This window comes from Macaca thibetana, chromosome 3 (genome assembly GCF_024542745.1).
Source record: "Macaca thibetana thibetana isolate TM-01 chromosome 3, ASM2454274v1, whole genome shotgun sequence".
Classification (NCBI taxonomy): domain Eukaryota; kingdom Metazoa; phylum Chordata; class Mammalia; order Primates; family Cercopithecidae; genus Macaca; species Macaca thibetana.
Genome location: NC_065580.1, coordinates 137,651,191 through 137,667,244, shown reverse-complemented (window position 1 = coordinate 137,667,244; position 16,054 = coordinate 137,651,191). Strand labels below are relative to the sequence as shown.

Sequence of the window (16,054 nt, the reverse complement as noted above, 5' to 3'; positions counted from 1 at the left end):
TTTGGGAGGCCGAGACGGGCGGATCACGAGGTCAGGAGATCGAGACCATCCTGGCTAACACGGTGAAACCCCGTCTCTACTAAAAAAATACAAAAAACTAGCCGGGCAAGGTGGCGGGCGCCTGTAGTCCCAACTACTTGGGAGGCTGAGGCAGGAGAATGGCGTGAACCCGTGAGGCGGAGCTTGCAGTGAGCTGAGATCCGGCCACTGCACTCCAGCCCGGGCGGCAGAGACTCCGTCTCAAAAAAAAAAAAAAAAAAAAAAAAAAAAGAAAGTAGCCACCACGGTCATATTGCTACTGCTGTCACAATTGTGATAAGTTTTAGCTTTTGTGTCCTTGCTCTCCCTGCTCCCCTTTTTTTCTGTAGTATTTGTGGCGTAGTCATTTAAAAGAAGCTAAAAATCCAGTCATCTTGACAACCTAGTTGTCACTAACCAGGACAATTTTTTTTTTCTTTTAGAAGGGTCTCCCTCTTGTCACCCAGGCTGGAGTACAGTGGTGCAATCTCGGCTCACTGCAGCCTCCGCCTCCCAGATTCAAGTGATCCTTCTGCCTCAGCCTCCTGAGTAGCTGGGACTACAGGTGTGCGCCACCACGCCTGGCTAAGTTTTGTATTTTTAGTAGAGACGAGGTTTCACCATATTGGTCAGGCTGGTCCTGACCTCAGGTGATCCTCCCGCCTTGGCCTTCCAAAGTGCTGGAATTACAGGCGTGGGCCACTGCACCTGGACAATTTTAACTTTTGTTCTTTTCATCTTAGATGTTAGATACCACTGACTTATAAGATTACTTCCGGTGGAACGAGTGTTCTCTTAATTATTAATTATGTGCTCTAAGCCTTTGACTATAGTAGACAGCATGCCTTTTCCATCTTTGCATTTTCTAGCATCTGAAGCCTGGTGCACGATTGGTGCTCAGGAATGTTGGTTGAACTAAATGTGAAATAACCGAAGCAGTAGACCAGCCTCTAATGAAAATCCTTCAGGCTGGGTCTGGGATTGGCTGTCAGATCCTTGGTATTGCCAGGGACAGAAACCCATCTTTAGCATCAGCCAGAAGAGAAAAAGAAAAAAATTTGCAGAAGGGGATCCTGGGAGTGGCTCACAGAGTTGAGGAGGAGTTTGGCAGTCCTTGGGCAGGCAGCAACCAGGCAGCTCTGAGGGCCTTAGGGATTCAGTCTCCCCTCAGCTTTGTTTCCTCCCTCCACAGGGAGTGCCCATGCATCCCTTTCTGCAGCCTCCTCCCTAATGGAGTGAGAGTTCTATACCCCATGCCTCCCTCCTCTTCCTGCCCCAACCATAACTCCAGTTTGAAAGATCCTGGGCAGGACTCCGGCCTGGTTGAGGATATGTAGAACCCCATGAATCGGAGTTTGTGTTTTGTCCTTCCTATCCTGACATGCTGGTATCTGAGGCCCTTGTGATCATTTTACTATGTCTGGAAAGGAGCTGTAAAGGGAGCTCTATAGCTATATTCAACCATTTAAATGGTTAACATACAACAGGTAAAATTTGTTCTGCGGTTTCCAAAGGTCAGGACCAGTAAGCCAACACAATAGGAAGACAGAATCTGGCCTGATAAGAGATTTACCAGTCAAATGTCCTACCATGAGTTCTCCCACCATGGAGTACACAGTAGAAGGGGCCACTTTTGACTGCTTTTGGGGAATGGCCTTGGGGAAACATCTGTTCCTGGGCCGCTCCACTGTGTTCCACAGGGCTGTGAGGCATCTCGGGAGCTGGTGCAGTCCCTGTTAGGGTCTCTCCGAGCAGAACTGGAGGGCCTGAGAGGTGGGTGAAGGGAGAAAGTAGATCACCTTCGTGTCCTTTTTTACCATCAGGCAATTGCAGACCTTCAAGGCAGAGGTAGCAGCTCCCATCCCCAAGGCATGCAGCAGAGATGAAATATGACATCTTATACTTAGCATCAAAAAAACCACCCAAGGAAAGGAAGTAGCAAGAGAGGCCTTGTTCAAGAGCAGGTGAAGATTTTGTTGCCTGCTGGTCCCAAACACACCAAATGCAAGGAATGGCTGCCAAAGGAAACAGCATTCCGAATGGGGGAAAGCCATGCCTGCCCTGCCCCGTGTGGCCCGCCTTCCTCACTGTCTCCAGCCATCCCTGTGGGGAGCTGACTGTTGGGGGGCACTCTAGATGCTGTGTGGCATATAGAGAGAGGTCCAGTACCACTTCTGCAGCCCTGACCTGCAGGGATTGGGAGTCTAAACAGGGACAACAAGACAAGTCCCTTAAATGACAGTGTTCAAGAGTGGGCTGTAGGGGGGCGCCCCTGATCAGAGAGAGGCTTTGCTGAGCCAGGCCTGGGGGATGGACCCAAGGGGCCCTGGGAGGGAGTTGTGAGAGCTTCTGATATCGTCCCTTCATTTGGGGCCTCCTTGGAACGTGAGTGGCATTCTGTAGGGCATTATAGAGGAGGGGAAGACCTAGCCAGAGCTGAGCTGCTCTGAGGGGCTGAAGGGGCAGCATGGGGACACATTTAAAGTGGCAGGTCCATCAGGTGGCAGGTGTCTGAGTGAGAGGTGATGGCAGCCTGGAGGTGAACCTACTGGCAAGAGAGGAAAGGTTGCAGGAGCATGCGGCCTCCCATCTGGAACCGACAGTAGGGTTCTCATGTGAAGAGTTCTCATGACAAACCAGAGCTTACCTGAGGGAGCATGACCATAGTGCCCGAGGGTCTGAAGGTGCCCTAACCGAAGTCACTGATTGTGGAGGAGGGCAGCTTTAGTGATGTGTCAACCATCTGCTAACAGAGGTGGGTGGGCAGGGGCCAGAACCAGGAGTCCAGGGCTGGTCCCCATGTACCAGGAGTGACTGGGAAAGCTCCATCGGGGCGGCCAGAACTTGAGGGAGTCTTGGGTTACCTGGCAGGAGCAGGGGTGCAGGGTGAGGTGAGCACCCACATGGTCAGTTTGCCTAGGCGTGGCTGTCATTCTTTTGCTCTTGGTTTATCATAACATTTTTCTTCTAGGTAGTATCACCTAGCATTTATTACTTTTTTCTTAGTGTATTTTTATTAATTTTGGTCAAAATTTTTATTAATCATATTTTAAATGCCAGGTATTCTTCTACATGTTTTACATGTGTTAATATTTTAATGTAAGATCTGCATAATGTAGATATGACCCCATTTTACAGTTGATGGATTAGGCATGAAAATGCCATGTCATTGCCAAGGTTGCAGAGCTCCTAAGTGATAGAGCTGGAGCCAAATGCTGCATATACACAGGGACCCCGATTTGAATTTCAGTTTCTTCTGGAGAGGCTTCCACAGGGCTCAGTACTATGGTTCTTTTGCCATTTCTTGATTTATGTTTTGGATATTTATCTGTTGACTTCCTACTATAATATAACTCTTTCCTCTCTTACGTTACTACTTGTAGATCCTCTATTAGATTATTGTAACAAAAATAATATACTCAATACTGATGTTCTTGGCTTCATATAGCTAAAGACAGTATCTCCTGTGCTCCACTTTGTTTGTTTTTATTTTTGAGACAAAGTCTCGCTCTGTCACCCAGCCTGGGGTGCAGTGGCACGATCATAGCTCACTGCAGCCTCAACCTCCCAGGCTCAAGCAATTCTCCCCCGCCAACCTCCTGAGCACCTGGGACCACAGGCACGTGCCACCATGTCCAGCTAATTTTTTATTTTTTGTTGCAACAGGGTCTCACCATGTTGCCCAGGCTGGTCTGGAACTCCTGGGCTCAAGTGATCCTCCCTTCTTGGCATTCCAGAGTACTGAGATTACAAGCGTGAGCCACAGTACCCAGCCATATCTGTTTATTCTTGATTCATCTAAAATTCCATAGTAGCATGTCCAGGCACTTCCTGTTGCTCAAGTCCTTTAGATAGGTCCCTTACTTCTAGAGGCTTAAGCTTGTAAGAGCTGAGAAATTCCTGTGTACTATTTCTTTAATCGTGTCTTCCTCTTTATTCCCTGGCATCTTGTTCCAGGGCACCTATTGTTTGGAAGTTGGACCTTCTTCAGGGATCTTCTATTCTGTCTCCTTAAAATCTTTTTTTCTCCCTTGCGAAATGTACTTAATTTTCCAACTCTTCCATTTCGATTTCAGCAATCAAATTTTTGAATCTAAGAGCTCTTCTCAGATCTTTTTCATAATAGTACACTTTTCTTCCCTTCTTTGAAAAAAATCTCAAAGTTACATAACTAAAGAGAAGAATATTAAGATTCCCCCATGTGCTCAACCTCCGGCTTTAACAATTACCAACATAAAGCCAAGGTTTCCTTCTATGACTCCACCCACGTCCTCCCTGTATAGCGGGGAAGCCTATTTCCTTCTATACTCTCATTCACAACACTCAGGACTTCCAGAACCTTTCACTTCTGACACCAGACATTTCCAACCAATTCTGAAAGCAGCTCAGTGTCCTCCATTTCAGCTACATTACACTGAGAGCAGCTCAGTGTCCTACATTACAGCTCTGACACTTGACCTGGACTTAGTGCATACTCCACAGGTTAAGGGCTCAGTTCCACAAGACTGACCCCATTTCAGACTCCAGTCACAATTCCAGGTTGTCACCTGTGCTTCTTACTAACTGGATATATATATCAGAAGTTCTCACACCTGTTCCTTTGGGTTGAGTCATCTGGAATGGTGCTCAGAACTCAGAAACACCTACTCATAGTCACTAGTTTATTACAGAAGCTTTTAAAAGGATACAAATGGACCAGACGTGATGGCTCAAACCTGTAATCCCAGCATTTCAGGAGAACAAGGTGGGCAGATCGCTTGAGGTCAGGAGTTCAAGACCAGCCTGGACAACATGGTGAATGAAACTCCTTCTCTACCAAAAATACAAAAATCACCTGGATGTGGTGGTGTGTGCCAGTGGTCCCAGCTACTTGGGAGGCTAAGGCAGGAGGATTGCTGGAGCCTGGAAAGTCAAGGCTGCAGTGAACCTAGATTGTGCCGCTGTACTCCAGTCTAGGTGACAGAGTGAGACCCTGTCTCAAAAAAAAAAAAAGGGTGGCCGGGCAGGGTGGCTCACGCCTGTAATCCCAGCACTTTGGGAGGCCGAGGTGGGTGGATCCTGAGGTCAGGAGTTCAAGACCAGCTGGACCAACATGGAGAAACCCCATCTCTACTAAAAATACAAAATTAGCCAGGTGTGGTGGCGCATGCCTATAATCCCAGTTACTCGGGAGGCTGAGGCAGGAGAATCGCTTGAACCCAGGAGGTGGAGGTTGCAGTGAGCCGAGATCACACCATTGCACTCCAGCCTGGGTAACAAGAGCAAAACTCCATCTCAATAAACAAATAAAAAGGCCAGGTGCAGTGGCTCCCGCCTGTAATCCCTTACTTTGGGAGGCCAGGGTGGGCAGATCATGAGGTCAGGAGATCGAGACCATCCTGGCCAACATGGTGAAACCCCGTGTCTAAAATAAAAAAAAAAAAAGGCCAGGCGTGGTGGTGCACGTCTGTAGCCCCAGCTACTTGGGAGAATAGCCCCAGCTACTTGAGGCGGGAGAATCTCTTGAACCCAGGAGGTGGAAGTTGCAGTTGCAGTGAGATCGCACCACTGCATGCCAGCCTGGCAACAGAGCAAGACTCCATCTCAAAAAAAAAAGATACCGATGAGCCAGATGGGGTGGCGCACAGGGCATGATGTGAGGGAAGGGATGCGCCAGCACCCACCGGTGTTCTGCAGCCCGGAAGCTCTCCAAACCTTCTTTCTGGCACAGAAATGGTTGGCCATTGGTGATTGCCAATTGAAGGTTGCTTCAGCCCTTCCCTAGTCCCATGCTTGGTTCCCTGGCAGCCAGCCCCCTTTCTGAGGTTGTCCAAGAATCCCCAGCTACCAGTCATTAGCATACAAAGAAACACCCATCGTTTCAGAGATTCTGGGGGTTTTAGGAACTGTGTGCCAGGAAAGGGATAGAGACCAAATATATATTTCTGACTATGTCACAGTCCACCCCCTGCTGTCCGGCCACAGACTCCTTAACAGCATGATGATGTGCAGCTTAAGAGGTACTGGCATATTACTAGAATCCCATGTCGCCTTGAATGAAGAGTCCAGTCCATCGTCATGTGGGCCCAGAGTGGAAGCGTCGTCCCATGTTTGTAGTGCTTTCTCATGTCTGTAAACCCACTTAACTTTCCCGACATTCTTGTGAGGAAGAAATGATTGCCTCAGATTGGGGAAGGAGTAAAGCTTAGTGAATCAGGGCCTTTCCCTGAGGAGGCCTCTGCGTATATAAATAACTGAGCGTTTTCATTGGATTTGAAATGTTAAGCCCCAGATGATGCCTGAAGCCTTAAACATATTCAGCTGCTTTATTCAGGTGGCGCATGACCCCAGGGTGGCCGTGCACTTTTATCCTCCTCTCAGATGTTGAGGAAATTCCCCCTCCTTTGCTTCTTCTGTTGAAGAGAAGCTGAAGCCTTTGGGCTGTAGAGGATTGAGCCCTACTACTTGGCCAGCCCTGGGGAAAGAGGATCTTAACAGACTAAAAACAATGTTTTCTGGAAAGTCAGAGCAGCTCCCAGGAGGCCCCAGTGGAAGTAAAGGCCAGGTTGTGGAGAGTACACTCTGGTCTGTTGAGATTCCGGGGTTTGGTCCTGGCTCAGAGGTGGCCTGAAGTGAGCCCCAGAGCAGTGGGCCCTCAGCCCGGTGCCAGCGCCAAGGCCACAGGAGGCCTCTGGGGCCCGGGATTCCCTGGTTCCAAAATAGCCTTCCTGTGACCCGGCTGCCCTGCTCAGTTGCCAGGAAACCCCAGGAGCAGATCATCATCTCTCACGGTATGTGACTGGATCTAGGCAGGGAATCTATTTGATCCCCTTCTTCCCAAAGAGATTAAGAACTATCCAGTATTGAGTCTCTCAGAGTCACTTCGTGCATCCAGTGAGACACTTCTGAGTCCTGAATAAAGACTTGTTTAAATATATTTTTATAATTAATTTTTTCTTTTTCTTTTTTTCCTTTTTTTTTTTTTTTTTTTGATGGAGTCTCGCTCTGTCACCCGGGCTGGAGTACAGTGGCATGACCTCAGCTCACTGCAACCTTCGCCACAGGCATGCACCACCACACCCAGCTAATTTTTGTAGTTTTAGTAGAGACAGGGTTTCACTATATTGGCCAGGCTGGTCTCGAACTCCTAACCTCAGGTGATTCATCTGCCTCAGCCTCCCAAAGTGGTGGGATTACAGGTGTGAGTCACTGCACCTGGTGATTTTTGTAATTAATTTTTTCTCTATGCCTCTACTTTTTTTTTTCCTCCTCAAAATGGCGTTGCATTTTCTGCAGGGCATCTGGGTCAAGAAGGCATTCTCTTGTTGTCAGATGAAGGCCGTGCCGTGTTCCAGGCAAACTGTGTGACCTGGGCTCTTGATCTTCTGCGTATCTGTGAAATGCCTTTTCTCCCAGCTCTGGAGGTGTCCCTGAAGTCATCCTTTTGTTGTGTGGCTATAAATATCTCGACTTCGGTGGCTGCCTTTTCATCATACCCCTTCCTGGGAAGGCATTTCCCCTGGAAGGGTTGCTTTGGCCCTTTGTTCCCTCTCCACATCCTCTCTTGGCAGCTGAGATGGGCCTAAACCCTGCTTCCTGCTAAGATTTACTGTTGTGGATTCTGTGTTCTTTGCGGATGAGGTATGAATGAGAGCTGCTAAGTTAAACTCCTGGAGATAACGGGCTCCTTTCGCTAATCGTCCACAATCATGGACGTGCCCTTTATGATTCATGATGGGGCTGAAAGACAGAACGTTTGGATCCTCAGTTTTATCTCTTGCTATGACATTAGCCAAGTCATTTCACGTCTCTGGGCCTTGATTTCATTGTCTGTAGGGTGAAGCTGAATCACTTTTTTATTTTAAGAGAGAAACAAGGTCTCCTATGTTACCCAGGCTAGAGTGCAGTGGTGCAGTTATAGCTCGCTGAAGCCTCCTGGGCTCAGGCAGTCCTCCTACCTCAGCATCTTGCATAGCTGGGACTACAAGCATGTGCCAGCAGGCCCTGCTGATTTTTGTTTTATTTTGTAAGATGGGGTCTCATTATGTTAACTAGGCTGATCTCGAACTCCTGGCCTCAAGTGATCCTCCTGCCTCGGCCTCCCAGAGTGCTGGGATTATAGGCATGAGCCACCGCGCCCAGCCATGGAGCAGGCACATCTTTAAGGTCACTGTGGAGTTGTTTATGCTTCATTAAGACCGTCAGATACTGGCTTAGTCTGTTTTTAATTTCTCGGGTTCATTAGGTGCATAAGCCCAGCCTCCAAGCATACATAATCTGAAACACCAACCTGGATAATTAAGTGTACAGGCAGTGAGTGAAAGAAGTAAGCCTAAGCAATACGGAATTGACATGCAGCCAGTGCCTTGTACCTTCTAGGAAGACCATGAGTCCCCGCCAGCTTTGCTGGCTGACCCCTGTTCTGCGGGTGCTGATCATGCTCTCAGGACCTTCAGTTGTAGCTGTTACTGACTGTCATACTTTTGATGCTCCCCTACGCTCCCAAGCAGCCACAGACGCAGGGTGAAGCTGAGATGAACTGGGGTGAGCCTCAGAGGTTCAAGAACCCAGAGAAGTGTTTTCAAATCTAATGGATAAAAGAAGTAAAGAGCTATGAGCAAAAGTTCTCTCTAGCTCAGAGGTTGCTCAGACATTCACAAGGTGAGAAGGATGTGGTCTGCCTGTCCCTGTGAGAGCACCCACAACAGTCATTGTCAGCATCAGCCCAAACAGAAAAGGCAGCAAGAGGCAGACCGAGGGGCATCTCCAGAATGTTTTGCATCCTGAGGTCATAGAGCTTCATTTTTTTGGTGAGCTGAGTATCATGGCGATGAATGTGAGCAAATCTGCGCTAACTTCCTTTTGCTTCTCCAAGAAATGGCCTAGTGAGGCTGCCTGCGTTTCTTGGCTAGTGGCCCCTTCCTCTATCTTCAAAGACAGCAGCATGATATCTTCCAGTATTTCTCTGTCTCTCCCTCCCTGTCTCTCCCTCTCTCACCCCCTCTGTGAATCTCATTCTCTCAGCCCCTCTTTCCCCTCTGCTTCCTGTCATTTTGTCTCCTCCTCTTTTTCTGACCCTCCTGCCTCCCTCTTAACGAGAATCTGATTACACCAGGCTGACCAAGATAATTGCCCAGCTCAAGATCCTTCATTTAACCCCAGAATCCCTTCTGCCATGTATGGTAATGTATTCATGGGTTCCAGGAATTGGAACAAGGACATCTTGGGGGCCATTTTCCCATCTCTCATACCCTCTTACAGATCAGCATGTGCAGGGGACTACACATCTTGCCAATGTAGAGATAACTCAGCACTCTGCATCCTCAGCATTCTCGGCTTAATCCTTTCCGTCCCAGATGAGATCATCCTGACAGCCGTCTTTCAGAACGTTTCCTTTCTCGTGCTCCCTTCTGGTGGCTGGGGCCGGATGGACACAGCTCACCTCATCTTTCTGCTGTTTGCTTACTGCACTTGAGGGTTGCTGCATTGTTTACATTGTTAACAAATGCTAGGTTTGCTACACCCCACATCAAGCAAGTCCATTGGTGCCATTTTTCCAACAGCATATGCTGAATTTATTTCTCTGATTTACATTTTGGTAATTATCACGGTATTTTTTTTTTCCTTTTTTTTTTTTTTTTTGAGACGGAGTCTCGCTCTGTCACCCAGGCTGGAGTGCGGTGGCCGGATCTCAGCTCACTGCAAGCTCCGCCTCCTGGGTTCACGCCATTCTCCTGCCTCAGCCTCCCGAGTAGCTGGGACTATAGGCGCCCGCCACCTCGCCCGGCTAGTTTTTTGTATTTTTTTAGTAGAGACGGGGTTTCACCATGTTAGCCAGGATGGTCTCATCTCCTGACCTCGTGATCCGCCCGTCTCGGCCTCCCAAAGTGCTGGGATTACAGGCGTGAGCCACCGCGCTCGGCCTTTTTTTTTTTTTTTTGAGACATGGTCTCACTCTATTGCCCAGGCTGGAGCACAGTGGCACGACCTCGGCTTACTGCAACTTCTGCCTCCCAGGTTCAAGCAATTCTCCTGCCTCAGCCTCCCCAGTAGCTAGGATTACAGGTGCGTGCCACCACGCCCAGGTTATTTTTGTTATTTTTAGTAGAGACAAGGTTTTACCATGTTGGCCAGGCTGGTGTCAGACTCCTGGCCTAGATCCTCCTGCCTTGGCCTCCCTAAACCTTGTTTTTAAACAAGGGTAGCAGTTGAGGTGGCACTTTGACCCTTCTTTGACCATGTATCACAGCACGGTGGCAGCTGGTGGTGGTGAGCTGCAGTTGTTGGAGGAAGTGCAGCAGAGCCACGCTGTGAGGCCTGGCCCACCCCCAAAACCAGGAGGCACCTGCAAGCGTTGTCACTCCATGTCAGCCTGGAAGGGGTGGGCTCCAGACCACTCAGCTCCATGCATATTCTCATGGGACTAGGTGGCCAGCTGTGACAGTGGGGAAGTAATCACACTCCCAGCAGAGGGATGTGGCCAAGGGAGGAGCAGAGAGCTAGCCTGGAGGACCACGAGGGCAACTGTGGGAAGTGTAGCAGTCAGCATGGAGTGGCCGCCAGAGAGCCAGGGCCCCAGGGTGGGTGGGGAGAAGCAAGTCAGGGAGGCCTCGCAGCGAGGGTCGGCTCTGAGCAGCTGCCTGGAGGGACTGGAAGGGGCAGGTGGAGGGCCCAGCAGGCCAGAGGACTGCCGCCTTGTGGGCTGGCCAGAGTGTCACAGCAGAGTCCCAAGGGACGAGGACTCCTTAAAAAAGTTTTCCCCTAAGTTGGAATTTTTGGAGATATCCAGATTGGCTGAGTAATGCATTTTGTGAAGGGGAACCAGTTGAGTAGTTTCAGGAAGGTCTTTCAATCTCCACGTTTACTACGTACAGCCTTGGTTCATCTGCAGGGATTTTGAAGAGGCAGCCATAACTTTGATCAGTGTTTTTGAAGGGCTGAGTGACCCATGCAAGGTTCCAGAGTCTTCTCACCCAATGATGTTCATGGCTGAGTTGACTCTAGTTCCCCTTTGCAGAGTACAGGGAAGTGCTTGAGGCTGGGGCTGCGAGGCAGGGCTGGCATGTGACACCCACCGCCACCGTGGGAACGGAACCTGCTGAGCCTTGATCCTCAGCTCTTTGTCCTCAGATTTCCGACAGAAACATCCTGGGCTCTGCAGCCTCCGTGATTACATCACTCTTCTGTCTTCTCTGTTACATTTCACACCCTTCTTTGATTACTGTTCATTATGTTGTACAATTATAGTGGACACCACTGGCATTGCTGCTTGGGTTTCTAGTTCACGGTCCCTGTGCCTTTTCCCGAGGCCTGGGGCCCGCCTGCCCTGGAAGCAGCCTGGTTCATAGGAATAGATTCAGCTGGAGTCAGCTGTGGACCTTTGTCTGTGTTCCCTGCCTCAGCCTGACTGCCATTGTCTTTGTCAATCTCCGGGCTTGTTTCTCCTTGAGCCACGGATACAGCTTTTTTCTGACTTTGTACCTCTGTGTGCTACATATATTGGGTTTTCAAAATGAAATGTAAGCTGAGCTTTCCTATGTTGGTGCATTCTCGTTTATGCTAAAGTGTTACTTTTTATTGGCTCCGATTTGAAAATTCAACTACCAGAACCTCGTGGGATCCCTTTGTCTGAAGGGAGCTTGAAGTTTATCTCCACCCATCTGCATTCATGCCCAGAGAATATTGATTTTAGGGTTTATTCCTAAAGTCATTTCATGGGACACACCCTAGATTGAAACTTTCTTTTTTCACTTGATTATTATTAAACTTGTCATTATGGACATTTTCAAATGTCTCCAAAGGTAAAAAATAAAAATAAACATAAAAATAACATGATCACTACCCATGTATCATTACCCAGGCTTGACAATGAACATCTTTCTGCTGTTCCTGTACCCACCCTCCAATTTTTTGGTAGTACTTAATTTTGAATTACAAAAATGCCACATGCTGGCCGGGCACAGTGGCTCATGCCTATAATCCCAGCACTTTGGGAGGCCGAGGCAGGCAGATCACAAGGTCAGGAGATCGAGACCATCCTGGCTAACACAGTGAAACCCCATCTCTACTAAAAATACAAAAAATTAGCCAGGTGTGGTGGCGAGTGCCTGTAGTCCCAGTTGCTCAGGAGGCTGAGGCAGTGGAGTGGCTTGAACCCAGGAGGCAGAGCTTGCAGTGAACCGAGATCATGCCACTGCACTCTAGCCTGGGTGACAGAGTGAGACCCCATCTCAAAAAAAAAAAAAAAAAAAAAAAAGAATATGAGTGTATATGTAACTTGCCCACAAAAAGAATTACACATTTTGTACTAGAATGTATTTTTATTACATTTTGGGTGTTTTCTAAGTTAACACAAAAAGAGCTACCTTTTTGTGTTACTTTTTAAGAAGTGGCAGGCCAGGCACGGTAGCTCAAGCCTGTAATCCCAGCACTTTGGGAGGCTGAGGCGTGTAGATCACTTGAGGTCAGGAGATCGAGACCATCCTGGCTAACGCGGTGAAACCCCGTCTCTACTAAAAATACAAAAAGAAATTAGCCGGGCATGGTGGCGGGTGCCTATAGTCCCAACTACTCAGGAGGCTGAGGCAGGAGAATGACGTGAACCCGGGAGGCGGAGCTTGCAGTGAGCCGAGATCGCGCCACTGCACTCCAGCCTGGGCAACAGAGTGAGACATGTCTCAAAAAAAAAAAAAAAAAAAAAGAAGAAGAAGTGGCTGGATAGCATTCCATCCTGTCAGGATATGGAAATAGTTTTAACAGTGATTAGCAGGTAGGTAGGTAGATAGAGATTAAATAGACAGAAACATGGTCGTGAAGTTATCCTCACGCCTGACTTTTCTTGTGACAAAGTCCTGTCACTGGTTGTGGTGGGTGTGTCTTTGCCTGAACTAGGTAGTGCTAAACTGACGTCTCCAGTGGCTGTACCAGTTTGCCCTTGGTAGTGTCTGAGAGGTTCCATTCCGTCACTTTGTCATCATTTGGATTGCCAGACTTTTTAATATTTGCCAGGTTGGTGTATCTCAAATAGGATCTCATTTCTAGCATTAGCACATCCCTGACCAGGTCTCTGTTCACATGTTTCCAGACTGAGGTGGCCTTTCTGTAAATTGCCTATTTGTTTCTCTGTAATCAAACACCTTTCCGACGTTTTTTAGTTATTTTTGATAACTCTGTCATTAGCTCTGTGAGTTCTATCAGCAGCTTCACTGCATGCACCAGCCATGTGATACCATATGTAGGTAATGGTCATTTTGTCTTCTCCTCTTGTATTTTTTGTTGTTGTTGTTTCCTCCACTGCAAGACAGAGTTTCGCTCTTGTCGCTGAGGCTGGAGTGCAGTGGTGCGATCTCAGCTCACTGCAACCTCTGCCTCCCAGGTATAAGCAATTCTCCCTGCCTCAGCCTCCTAAGTAGCTTGGATTACAGGTGCCCGCCACCATGCTCGGCTAATTTTTGTATTTTTAGTAGAAACAAGGTTTCGCCATGTTGGCCAGGTTGGTTTTGAACTCCTGACCTCAGGTGATCCCCCAGTTTTACTTCCCAAAGCGCTGGGATTACAGGCGTGAGCCACCACACCTGGCCCTCCTCTCGTGTCTTATTCAGAGCCTGTCTGATGGGGGGGGGGTGCATGCTTCAAGAACAGGGTTAGTAGCGACAAACGTGCCTCATGAGTGTAATGGAGCTGCTGCTGGCTCCACCATTAAACACCATGCTGGCTTTGGCTGAACTGTATTTTTTTCTTATCATGTTACAGAAATGTTTGTTTGGTTTTTTTGTTTGGTTTGGTTTTTTGTTTGGTTTGGTTTTTTGTTTGGTTTGGTTTTTTTGTTTGGTTTGGTTTTTTGTTTGGTTTGGTTTTTTTGTTTGGTTTGGTTTTTTGTTTGGTTTGGTTTTTTTGTTTGGTTTGGTTTTTTGTTTGGTTTGGTTTTTTTGTTTGGTTTGGTTTTTTGTTTGGTTTGGTTTTTTGTTTTTGAGATGGAGTCTCTGTCACTCAGGCAGGAGTGCAGTGGCACAATCTCGGCTCACTGCAACTTCTGCCTCCTGGGTATAAGCAATTCTCCCTGCCTTAGCCTCCCAAGTAGCTGGGATTACAGGCACCCACCTCCATGCCTGGCTAATTTTTATAGTTTTAGTAGAGATGGGGTTTCATCGTGTTGGCCAGGCTGGTCTCAAACTACTGATGTCAAGTGATCCGCCCGCCTTGGCCTCCCAAACTGCTGGGATTACAGGTGTGAGCCACTGCACATGGCCACCACCTGTCTTTACTTACTTCTCTCCCATTGCCTACGGTTCTGGAAGTCTGACTGGAAAGGGGTCTGTTCTTTACACCCCACCTCCTCTTCCCTCTCTTAGGTGCTGGCTCCTTTGGTTGTGTTGGGGTAGGGAGGAAAGAGAAGGGAAAGGGTAGCTCATGCCTATAATCCCAGCACTTTGAGAGGCCAAGGCAGGCAGATCACTTGAGGTCAGGAGTTCGAGACCAGCCTGGCCAACATGGCAAAATCCCATCTCTACTAAAAATGCAAGAAATTGAGCCGGGCATGGTGGTGCATGCCTATAATCCCAGCTACGGGAGGCCGAGGCAGGAGAATCACTTGAACACTGGAGGAAGAGGTTGCAGTGAGTGGAGACTGTGCCACTGCACTCCAGCTGGGTGACAGAGTAAGACTCTGTCTCAAAAAAAAAAAAAAAGTTTCCCAGAGTCCATCTAGTAGGGCCACACCGTGATAGCGTCTGTCTCTTGGCTCCTGTCTGGTCACCGGCCATGCCCTTCTCTGACCTCAGCCGCTGGCCCCCAGCACATGTGACTGTGACTTTGTGTGGCAGCTGCTGAGTCCTGAGATGTTTTTAATGGCTGTGTTTGATTCCCAGGTTCTTCACCTACCAGCGAGGGGAGAGAGCTGTGGTTCTGCATCGTTGGGGGAGTGGAAGGGAGCTCCCCAGTGCCACCGTGGCAGCCACCTTCCTGGAGCAGGGCTTGGAATGCCCCGTGGCCGCATCTCTGACAGACGCGGCTGAAATGTGTTTTCACAGGTGCTGTTTTCTGTTTTCCGTGTTCATAACACAGGAGGGGAGAGCGTAACTACTGACAAGTAGAACACTGCTACTTTTTTAAGGCAGTTTCTTGTTTTTTTAGACGGAATTAGTCTTTGGCTTCCCTCCCAGTCCCAGCCCCCCTTCCGGCTGCGAGTGTCCCCGGGTCGACACCAATAGAGATTGCTTTGTGTATTTTGTAGGGTTCTCTGTTTTGAAGAGAGAATTATGTTACAAATGTTTTTGTTGTCAATAAATAAAACACTTCCTTGTCCTTGCAAGATCCAGTGTAAGTGAATTGCGGGGACTCAGCTGAGCTTCCAGAGTCTGCAGACGGGTGGGGGAGGCCATTTGCCAGTGGGGTTGGGGCTCAAGCTCTGGAGCCAGCGGTTCTGATTCACCTGATAGTGAAATGCTGCACCCCAGGTTTGGGGTTCCCTACAGCCCGCTCCCAGTGTCAGGAGCTGATGCCAGCAACTTAACAGAAAGTTGAAGCCACTTCACCCTCCTGTACCCCGACACCCCGGGCTCCCTGCCCCACACAGGCCTGAGGCCACCTCACCCTCCTGCACCCCGAAACCCAGGGCTCCCTGCCCCACACAGGCCTGAGGCTACCTCATCCTGCACCCCAAAACCCAGGGCTCCCTGCCCCACACAGGCCTGAGGCTACCTCACCCTCCTGCACCCCAAAACCCAGGGCTCCCTGCCCCACACAGGCCTGAGGCTACCTCACCCTCCTGCACCCCAAAACCCAGGGCTCCCTGCCCCACACAGGCCTGAGGCTACCTCATCCTGCACCCCAAAACCCAGGGCTCCCTGCCCCACACAGGCCTGAGGCTATCTCACCCTCCTGCACCCCGAAACCCAGGGCTCCCTGCTGCACACAGGCCCCTCTGCACCTGTCCCAGGGTCCCACGCTCCCTCGTGGGGCTGAGGCAGGAGGCTCCCCTCGCCTGTTCTGCCCCACCTCTCAGCCTCCGCGGGTACCCACAGCTGTGCCTCCAGGTCTCCCCCACAGTGCCCACACC

At 49.1% G+C, this 16,054-nt stretch overlaps 1 protein-coding gene across 5 annotated transcripts in view; it reads left to right on the top strand.

Annotated features, from left to right (window-relative positions):
- FKBP6 (FKBP prolyl isomerase family member 6 (inactive)) overlaps positions 1-15,307 on the top strand; it is a 30,799-nt gene extending 15,492 nt beyond the window's left edge. For all 5 annotated transcript variants that reach the window (XM_050783753.1, XM_050783751.1, XM_050783750.1 and 2 more), the window contains one exon: positions 14,865-15,307. The gene's annotated coding sequence lies outside the window, so the exon portion shown is untranslated. The remainder of the gene's footprint in view (positions 1-14,864) is intronic.
- The last annotated feature ends 747 nt before the right edge of the window (positions 15,308-16,054 follow it).